Here is a 10,286-nt window from a genome sequence, read left to right as displayed (position 1 = left end):
AGTTATATCTTCATTTAGAACAAAACAAGAGGATCTCTTTTGTGCTTGAACTCTCTACAGTAGCCTGCGCCTTGCAAGGATTCTGGTTTGATCCATTATTATTTCCCATAAGCAGAAAGACACAGAAAGACAGAGTTCTCAACCACTGGTACACTTCCCAGATGCCTGCACTGGATAGAGCGGGGATTAGGCTGAAGACAGCCAGAACTCAATCCAGGTCTCCCACATGTGTGAAAGGAAACCAACCACTTGAGCAATCACTCCTGCCCCCCAGGGTCTGCACTAGCAGGAAGCTGCAGTTAGTTAGGAACTGGAGCAGGAATCAAAGCTGGATACTCCATGTGGGAAGTAGGTATCTTAACTGCAAGGCTGAATGACCACTCCTGACTCACTGTACTTATTTGAAATCCCAAAAATCTTTCTCTTCAAGAAGGAAAAACAAATCAAACAACAAAATCTTGCATCTGATCCCATGCCTATTTACAGTGATGTAAATCCCTAGCCCTGGCCCCTCTCATGGTTCCCACCAATACTACTTGTAACTTAGGAGGCTCAGAACCAACCCTCAAAGAGCCTTGTGTTGGGTTCAATCTATTGTTGTTCTACAAAGGCTAACTATTCTGGAAGGCATTTGCGTTACTTCACATGGTAAAAAACCCATCAGCTCTATCCTTTTTTGGAGAGTCCACCTTTTTTTTTTTTTCTTTTATGTTGTTTTTGACTTATTCTTACTGTTTTTTTTTTTAAAGATTTATTTATTTATTTGAAAGTCAGAGTTACACAAAGAGAGGGGAGTCAGAGAGAAACAGGTCTTCCACCTGCTGGTTCACTCCCAGATGGCCGCAACAGCCGGAGCTGCGCCGACCCAAAGCCAGAAGCCAGGAGTTTCTTCTGGGTCTCCCACATGAGTACAGAGACCCAAAGACTTGGGCCATCTTCTACTGCTTTCCCAGGCCATAGCAGAGAGCTGGATCAGAAGAGGAGCAGCCAGAACTAGAACTGGCGCACATATGGGATGCCGGCGCTTCAGGCCAGGGTGTTAACCCGCTGTGCCACAGCGCCAGCCCCCTTATTCTTACTTTCAAGAATATAGGGATATATCTGCATCGGCTCTGGCTTTTATTCGTCCTCATTGCATTTAGCTCTGGCAGGAGGTGTTTCTAGTTCCATCCAGAGGCCTACAAACAACAGATACTTCCTAAGTTTCACACAGTTGTTATTAATGATCACTGATCCTCAGCACCTCCAGAAGCAAGTGTTGGTCAGGGCTTGTTTACCCAAAGAAAATGGGCTTTGATTAGATATGGATTGTGCTCAGTGCAGCTAGAAGTAGAATTGATTTATATGCCTATCTCTCATTTTTAAAGTTTTCAGTAAATATTATTCTAAAGTAAAGCTCCAAGTAAGAATTTTAATGATCAATATTATTGCAAGCTGGGAAAATGTAAGGGAGTAGAAATATTTACTCCTGATATCACTTAGGCCATTTAAATCTTAATCTTATATTTGAATAGAATTTTGATAACTGAAAATACTTTTGGAAGGTGATTATGACCATCAGGTTAAAGTTTGCTGACCAACCTCTAAATTGTGTCAGTGAATGGGAGAGCCAAATAGAGGAAATGTGCCAGAAAAAAACTTTTGGGTAGGAATCTAGGAGTAGCCTGTGCACCTTGCTATGTGACCCTGAGCTACCTGATTCATCATTGTGAGCCTGCTTCTTTAACCTCAGAGCGAAGACATCAGAGAAAGCACTTCCAGTATTAATTATCTCCAATAGTCTATATTTCTGCGGTTTTTTGACTGATTAGAAATTTGTAGATGTGGAGGAGTGAGAAAGTTTCCATTCTGTTCCTAAATTAATAGGTATGTTGTTCATTTCTCATCATTTGAGCCCATCTGTTTCATAACATTGCAGATTTACAGCCCACATTTCAAGGCACCCACATTATCTATATTGCAAATGTGGAGGGTCACAGAATGTTTTTAATAAGTTAGGACTGAAACAGCAGGATCATTACATCAGATTCTCAGTACAGGCATGTGTTAAAGAAACTAATCACAGGAGCTCAAGTCATAACATTAAGCAGACCCAGAAGAGGGGCATTTACACCGTATTGCAAGCAGTCGTTTTTAATTGGCCCATGATAGAGTGCAATGCTTGGATAAAAAATTTGAAAGGCAGGGCTTGCAAGCTCCTGGTGCAGTGGCTATCATTAACACACACTTTTTCTTCTTTTATCGAAGTGATAAAATGCTCCATAATTATTCTGTGATGTAGTCAAAGGGAAGTCATTGAATGTTTTAGCTTCAAAATGTATGTGCTTTCCAAGACCCTGTTACAGCAGTGTTTGTCAGGGACACTGCTCTGGTTTATAAGTAGGCAAGGCACTGTTAAGAGGAAACTTGAGTAAAAACCAATGTCAACAAAAAGAAAAAAATTGAAGGATAAAGCTTTCTTTGATCTGAAATCAGGTTTAGTTTCAGTGCAATTTCCTCTTTTGATCCCACTGTCTGCAATGGTGTCAGCAACCTTGGGTTTATTTATGGCTCCTTGGTACAATCTAGTTGTGTGTAAAAGCCTGGTACCAGGCATTCCTAAATACCATGATGATAAAGGTCAGGCCAGATTAGAATTATGAGAGGAAACAGCTATCTTTACTCTCCTTGATATGACTTAGCAACAACACATGCAGCCAGAGTTAGAATTGGGCAGGTACAAAAGAGGAAAATTTAGAGGTGGATATATGGTGGATGTATAGATTTGTATGTTCCAGACATGCACATATGTATGTAAGTAAGTGTTCAAAATTTGGCCCCTTTGAGTTAAATTTTGGACAAGATGGCTGAGATTAAAATACTTAAAAATCAAAAGGATTTCAATGGTTTCCAAATAGCAGTTTTCAGTTGTATCTTTCGATTTGAAATCAAGGCTAACAGTCATCACACCAAAAGAAAGTCACCAACACAGAGTGGATTTCCAAATTCTTGAGTTTCTGACACTTAGATTTGGCACCTAATAGAAAATACAACTGAGTCCCTTAAAATGTGGACTGAACATTTGTGAAAATTTCTTTAATGATAGAGTCTTTACCTAAACTTGAAGATCAAATATTAATTATAGCTGAAATAACACCCTTAAAGACTGCTTTGTTTAGCAACATCTTTCTTTTATGCATGGAAAATAGTCAAGAGATGTTTGGGTTTCTAAATTCCATTTGCTCTGTTAAAACAACACTGCAGCCAAAAGGCTAATGGCAGTTTCCCTCTGACAAGCCTAAACAATGATCCAATAGAAATGAAAAACGAAGCTAATGAGAAAATGATGAAAAAGGCCAGCTTTCTGCTCTCCCCACAAGGATTTTAATTACAGAGAATTCAACAGCTATCCCGGGAGTAATACAGGAGGGCTGGCCATGCAAAATAACACCTTAGAGTGGAGTGAATTTGAAGTAAATGGGATGGAAATATTGGCTTTCTAAGCAATCAACAGCAATGCATGAGGGGAAACATGGAGCCTTTAATTTGGTGCAGTGTGCTGATCCAAAACTTCTCTCTGGCATCTGAATTTGCAGGAATTTGCAGATACTTGTGATCCCACATGAAGTGGGAAAATAATCCTTCTCTCAACTGCCAGTCATGAGATCTAGGAAAGCAAGAGTATGTCCAGCCCAGGACTTCTTAAGCCACAGTTTGCTTTCCCTACTTAAGAAAGTCAATATTCTCTTGACCCCATGACTCACTTTAGGAATAAAATATTTTTCCTTATTGTTTCCTTTTTACACAGCTCATCTGATGCAGATTATATTGAATACAACTCTTTTTCGCTTTAATAGGATTTATATCTTGTTCTCTTCTTGATCCTTTCTGTGTAAAGGTTAGAGGTGTATTTAAGCTACCTAAAGTAAGTTCTTATTCATCAGCTCATTGGTGAGGAGTTTAAATATACCCATGGATACCTGAAATATTGCGTCAACTGATGAAAGTCAACCAAGAGCTAATCTCAAATGGGCTCAAAACAGTGAAATAGGCTGGTGCCGTGGTTCAACAGGCTAATCCTCTGCCTAGCGGCGCCAGCACACCAGGTTCTAGTCCCGGTCGGGGCGCCGGATTCTGTCCCAGTTGCCCCTCTTTCAGGCTAGCTCTCTGCTATGGCCCGAGAGTGCAGTGGAGGATGGCCCAAGTGCTTGGGCCCTGCACCCCATGGGAGACCAGGAGAAGCACCTGGCTCCTGCCTTCGGATCAACGCGGTGCTCTCGCCGCAGCGCGCCGGCTATGGCGGCCATTGGAGGGTGAACCAATGGCAAAAGGAAGACCTTTCTCTCTGTCTCTCTCTCTCTCTCTCACTGTCCGTTCTGCCTGTCAAAAAAAAGAAAAAGAAAGAAAAAAGAAAAACAGTGAAATAATGCGACATCCACAGCAAAAGGAAGAAGTATTTTCAGGCTTGTGACTAGACAGTAACCAAGAACTTCTACTAATTATTACTTTTACTTTTCTGTGCAAATACTGAGATACATTAGGCCCACAAGTTGAGCGTTCCATTACACATTGCAAAAGGAAAGAGAATCTCTCCAGCTGAGGGAAGGAAATGATTTTATTTTACAACAAGGAGTGTGGCAAGATGTGGTGCTGTTCATTTATGTTGGGCATTCTTTTCTTGGAGACAAGCAGGTGGATGAGTGACCATGGGCGGTGACACAGCTCAGTCCTTGCTGTGAAGTCAGCTTTAGGGAGTGAAAAGAGACTGACCATTGGAGTCCAACTTGACTTCAAAGTTTAGCTGAGCTGTATGACCCAGGAAGTTTGCTTAACCTTTCTGAGCCTTGGTTTGCTTAACCAAGCATCTTATCTAAGGTCTTGTTGATAGATCCAGGAGTTAGTGTTTAGGCTTAAAGGCTGTCTGGCTTTTAAGCAAGTGCTATTGTAATTTCTATTTTCTTGGTAAAGATGCATGTCTAACCTGGAGCCAACATAGACAGAATTAAACGGTCACAATTTCATTAGAAAACTCTACCTTCTTCCCAATGGCTTTGCAAAATTCTGGCTGCTGCTCACTTCATAACAACATGGTTCTGGAATGCCCTGACTCTGGATGCCAACTGAGTGTCCCGGGACTGTGTCTTAGTGGCCAGCATCCAATTTGTTGCTATGACCCAGATGCTGCTGCTCTGGGAATGCTGATGGGAAGCCACTGAAGGAAACAAGTACATTTTAACTTGTGTGCAAGCATCAGCATCAGTGGTCATGGTTTCCAGATCTGGGAAAAACAGGATTACATTCTAACAATTCTTCTTATTCCCTTTCCTCATTTTGTGTTGAATTTATATCTCAATGATTGCAATTGTTTCTAAACACTTGGATTTCTTCTTCTGCCTTCCCTTCCCATGCTAAACTCTCAGAAAATATCTGGGCTTCTCTCTTTGGGCTATACATTGCCACTGCTAGAAACAGGAGTCACCTCAGTAGGTGTTTGCCTCTGCTTAGTTATCATATAGAATATTTTTTACCAGACTGGATTTTCTGGGAATGCTGTGACCCTATCTGATTTTTTGGTATTATGTAATCAATACTGAGCATGTTGCTTAGTTCATAGAGAGCATCCAGTAAATATTTGCTGAATGAATGAGTAAAGAAACTCTTCTAAAACTAAAGTCAAGGTTGATTGCACAAGTCCTTACTATCTGTTTCATATCCAGTAACCTCATACAATGGATACAATTGTCTGGATACCTAGGGTGTATTTATACCTACAACATTCTGGTGGACCCACTAACAAACTATGTTTTTTAACACTAAACGTGTGCTTGCAGTGTTTCTCAGATTTTTGTAAGGTCATAAGGCAAACTGTAGTTTCTTTGAATAAATTTGATTTTTTGGGACAGCTTTAGATTACAGAAAAATTATGACAGTACAGAGGGTTCCTGTATACCTCACAACTAGTTTCTCTTATTACTGGCACCATATATTAGTATGATACATTTGTTATAGTTAGTGAGCCAATACTGATACATTATTATTAACCATAGTCCTTATCTTACTGAGATTTCCTTAATTTTTATTTTATGTCCTTTTTCTTTTTTAAAAATTATCTAATTTTTATTCATTTGAAAGGAAGAGAAAGAGAATGAAGTAGAAAAAAAGAAAGAAAGAGGGAGAGGGAGAGAGAGAAAGAGAGAGAGAGAGAGAAAGAGAGAAAGAGAGAGAATCCAGGTCTCCCATGTAAGTGGCAGAGACCCAAGTACTTGAGTGATCACCTGCCTACAAGAGTGTGCATTAGCAGGAAGCTGGAATCAGGAGGGAAACTGAGTCTTCAACCTAGGTACTCCAATATGGGATGTGGGCATCCGGCACAGAATCTTAACTGCTAGGCCAAATGCCTAGTCCCTAATATCCTTTCTGTGTGCCAGGAATCCATCGAGGACACCTTGCTACATTTGGTAGTCACATATCTTGTACTCTTCTTGGTTGCGATGATGTCTCAGAATTTCTTAGTTTTTGATGTCTGATCATTTTGATCAGCAATTTTGTGTAGGTCCTCCTATCAAAGGTTATCATATTAATTTTCATGATTTTTGGAACCCAGGAAGTCAGTAGAAATAAAGTGCCATTTTCCATTACCTCCTGGGTCAGGGTCCCTGCCAGCAAGATGACTCAGGACTATTGATACTGACCTTCATCACCTGACTGAGGCAGGGTTTGCTAGGCTTCTTCACAGTAGAGCAAGTCTTACCTCCTCTTCTGTACTGTGCTCCACGGAAGGAAGTCAGCATGCACAACTCATTCTTTTGTAGTGAACATTTGTAGGGTGTATGTACATGATTGAAATTTTTCCTGGAATGTTTGTCTCCTCTTCTCCACTTTTCAATGTATATAACTATTCATATCAGTGTGGAAATATTAATATTTACAACTTGAATTATAATCCAATTTTGTTTTTTTAAGTCGGTTCCTGTGTTCCTCTGGCATATTACTATCATTTTAGGGTTTAACAATGTTTTTAATTTTATTTTAGCACTTCCTTACTTTCTGCTAGTTCAAGATACAATCAGATAGGGGCCAGCAATGTGGCATAGCACTGTGGCATCCCATATGGGCACCAGTCCGAGACCCAGCTGCTCCACTTCTGATCCAGCTCTCTGCTATGGTCTGGGAAAGCAGTAGACGATGGCCCAGGTGCTTGGGCCCCTACACCCACGTGAGAGACCTGGAAGATGCTCCTGGTTCCTGGCTTTGGATCTATGCAGCTCCAGCCGTTGTGGCAAACTGAAGAGTCAACCAGCAGATGGAAGACCTCTCTCTCTCTCTCTCTCTCTCTCTCTCTCTCTCTCTCTCTCTGCCTCTCCTTCTCTCTGTGTAACTCTTTCAAATAAATAAATAAATAAATCTTTTAAAAAAAGATACTATCAGATAATGCTGTGCATTTCCTATCCCTGTCGTAGAACCAGCCATTTCTTTACAGAAGCCAGAATTCTTTTCGGAGTATATTATTAAAAACTAAGACCTGGGTCCTGGGTATATTAATTGCTGTTGTGGTGTTTCAAGGCCTTCTCAGAGGACAGACCATAGCAATATATGTCTGGACCTGTTTATACACTATGCACTGACCTTTGTATGTATCTGTACTGATAAACTTTTCTATATGTGACCACCTGGATATATATTAATCTAAACTTGAGTTCACACTGGCATCTCTGACTCCAATCCATTACCACATGGATCATTCTAATCTCCTCCCCTTGTTTATCTGTCAACTCCCACTTCAACAGTGAGAGACTTGTCTTCTACCACCTGAAACCTATTTACCTAATTGTGCACTTTTATTATACATACATAGAAGCCTTAGAATTGTTAACCCTTGCCCCATAGGAAACAATTTCATTAAGCAGACTATAGTGCTCATGTACCTTATAAGTGCTCATGTCTTACAAGAATTGTTTAGGTCAGCAACTTCAGTGAGGGTGCTTCATACATTTCCAATGTAGTTAGATTCTGTGGTCAAATCTGTATTCCATTCTGGAATCTCCTAATTTTTTTTTACAAATTGCACAATTAAGCTACACATATTTAGGGTTTTGTAAAGTTTAACGGTTTTTTAAAAATGAAGGCCAACTTCCACTTTGATTCTTGCCTTGTCTAAATATGATCGGAGTTTGTGAACTCAAGAGGCTTCCATAGCCTTGGCAACTCATGACAAGAGCCTCGGGTGATTACTGACATCATAAATAAGAGTGTCAATTGTTAAATCAACAACAGAGTGACTGTGCACTTACTCCCCATGTAGGATCTCTGTCCTTAATGTGTTGTACTATGAGAATTAACGGTAAAACTAGTCTTCAAACAGTACTTTATACTTTGTGTATCTGTGTGGGTGCAAACTGTTGAAATCTTTATTTAGTATATACTAAGTTGATCTTCTGTATATAAAGATAATGAAAAATGAATCTTAATGCAGAATGGGATGGGAGGGGGAGTAGGAGATGGGATGTTTTGTGGGTGGAAGGGTGGTTATGGGGGGAAAAACCGCTATAATCCAAAACTTCTACTTTCAAAATTTATATTTAGTAAATAAGAGTTTTCTAAAAAAATAAAATAAAATAAAATAAAATAAAAATGAGGGCCTGCCTTTTGGCCTAGCAGTTAAGATGCCTGTATTCCTTTTTGGAGTACCAAGAATTGATATGCAGCTTTGGCTTCTGACTCCAGCTTCTTGCTAATGCAGATCCTGACTACCAGTGGTGATGCCCCAAGTGCTTGGGTCTCTTCCCCTCATGTGGGAAACCTGGATTCCCAGCTCCATGCTTCCATTGCGGACATCTGGAGAGTGAACTGGTTGAGAGGAGTTTCCCGCTCCTGAATAAATAAGTAAAGCTTAAAAAATGCATAGTGCACACATCTTAGAGATATTTTTTCTGGGACCGACATCATGGCTCACTTGGTTAATCCTCTGCCAGTGGCACCAGCATCCCATATGGGCATGGGGTTCTCGTCCCAGTTGCTCCTCTTCCAGTCTAGCTCTCTGCTGTGGCCGAGGAGGGCAGTGGAGGATGGCCCAAGTGCTTGGGCGCCTGCACCCGCATGGGAGACCAGGAGGAAGCACCTGGTTCCTGGCTTCGGAATGGTGTAGCTGCAGCCATGGCGGCCATTTGGGGGGTGAACCAACAGAAGGAAGACCTTTCTCTCTGTCTCTCTCTCACTAACTCTGTCAAATAAATAAAAAAAAAAAAAGAAATTTTTTTTCTAAGCAAACTTTTAATTTGTGTGCAATGGACAACCTCTTAAAATCATGCTTTTTATGGTTTACTACTCTGTATGCAGGTGAGATGATCCCCCATCTTGTATGCATTCTTGCTTACATTCTTCAATGCCATGAAAAGATGGCATAACATGTCTCATATCTAGGTATATGCAGTCCATTTCCATCAAAACTCAACACTGCTTTAAATCCTCACATGAGAGTCCAATCTCAAATGATTATGCTATACTACTTTTATCAGAAGCTCAGCTTAGGAAAATAACATTTCTGATCAGACAAGATAAAGATTATTTTTAGTGGAATACTGACTCCTTTGATGAAATATTCTAGAGTTCTGTTAGGCCAGACAATGAAGTACATGCAGGTGGCAGTTGTCTTAGTCCCTGACCAAGATTACCATATGAACCTTGTGTTTTGAGGTCAAGTCTCTGAGTTTTTATTAAGGGATTAGATGAAACAGCCATATTAAATCCCTCGCTGTGCTCACTACTGGAGGCTGTTGAAGACATTTCCCATTATGTAACATCATCTCCACCTCTGAACCCTTCAATAAGAATTTCAAGGTGAAACTGGAGACTTTTTAGTTTAAAAATTTATTTATTTACTTGAGGGGCAGAGATAAAGAAAGACAGTGAGAATGACAGAGAGTTCCTATCTGCTGATTGACTCCCCAAATGCCCACCATGACTTAGGTTGGGCCAAGCTGAAACTAGGAGCCAAGAACTCAACCCACATTTCTCATGTGAGTGGTAGAGCTCAATCTACTTGAGCCTTCCGGGGTGCATCTTAATAGGAATCTGGAGCTGTAAGTGGAACCCAGGCTTGAACTCAGGCACTTTGATATGGGATGTGGACTTCCCAACCAGTGTCTTAACCACTAGGATAAATGCCTGCCCCAACAAATGATTTTTTGAAAGAGCATTTTGGTGCTCACTGTGGCAGCACATGTATTAAAACTGGAATGACACAGAGAAGATTAGCATCATTGCTGCACAAGGATGACATGCAAATTTGTGAAGTGTTCCATATTTTT

At 40.5% G+C, this 10,286-nt stretch overlaps 1 non-coding gene across 1 annotated transcript; it reads left to right on the top strand.

Annotated features, from left to right (window-relative positions):
* Window positions 1-10,179: 10,179 nt before the first annotated feature.
* On the top strand, window positions 10,180-10,286 carry LOC133766098 (U6 spliceosomal RNA). Its single transcript, XR_009866654.1, has one exon. It is a non-coding gene; the product is annotated as a U6 spliceosomal RNA (small nuclear RNA).

This window comes from Lepus europaeus, chromosome 8, assembly GCF_033115175.1.
Source record: "Lepus europaeus isolate LE1 chromosome 8, mLepTim1.pri, whole genome shotgun sequence".
Taxonomy (NCBI): domain Eukaryota; kingdom Metazoa; phylum Chordata; class Mammalia; order Lagomorpha; family Leporidae; genus Lepus; species Lepus europaeus.
This window is presented reverse-complemented; position numbering and strand designations above follow the sequence as displayed.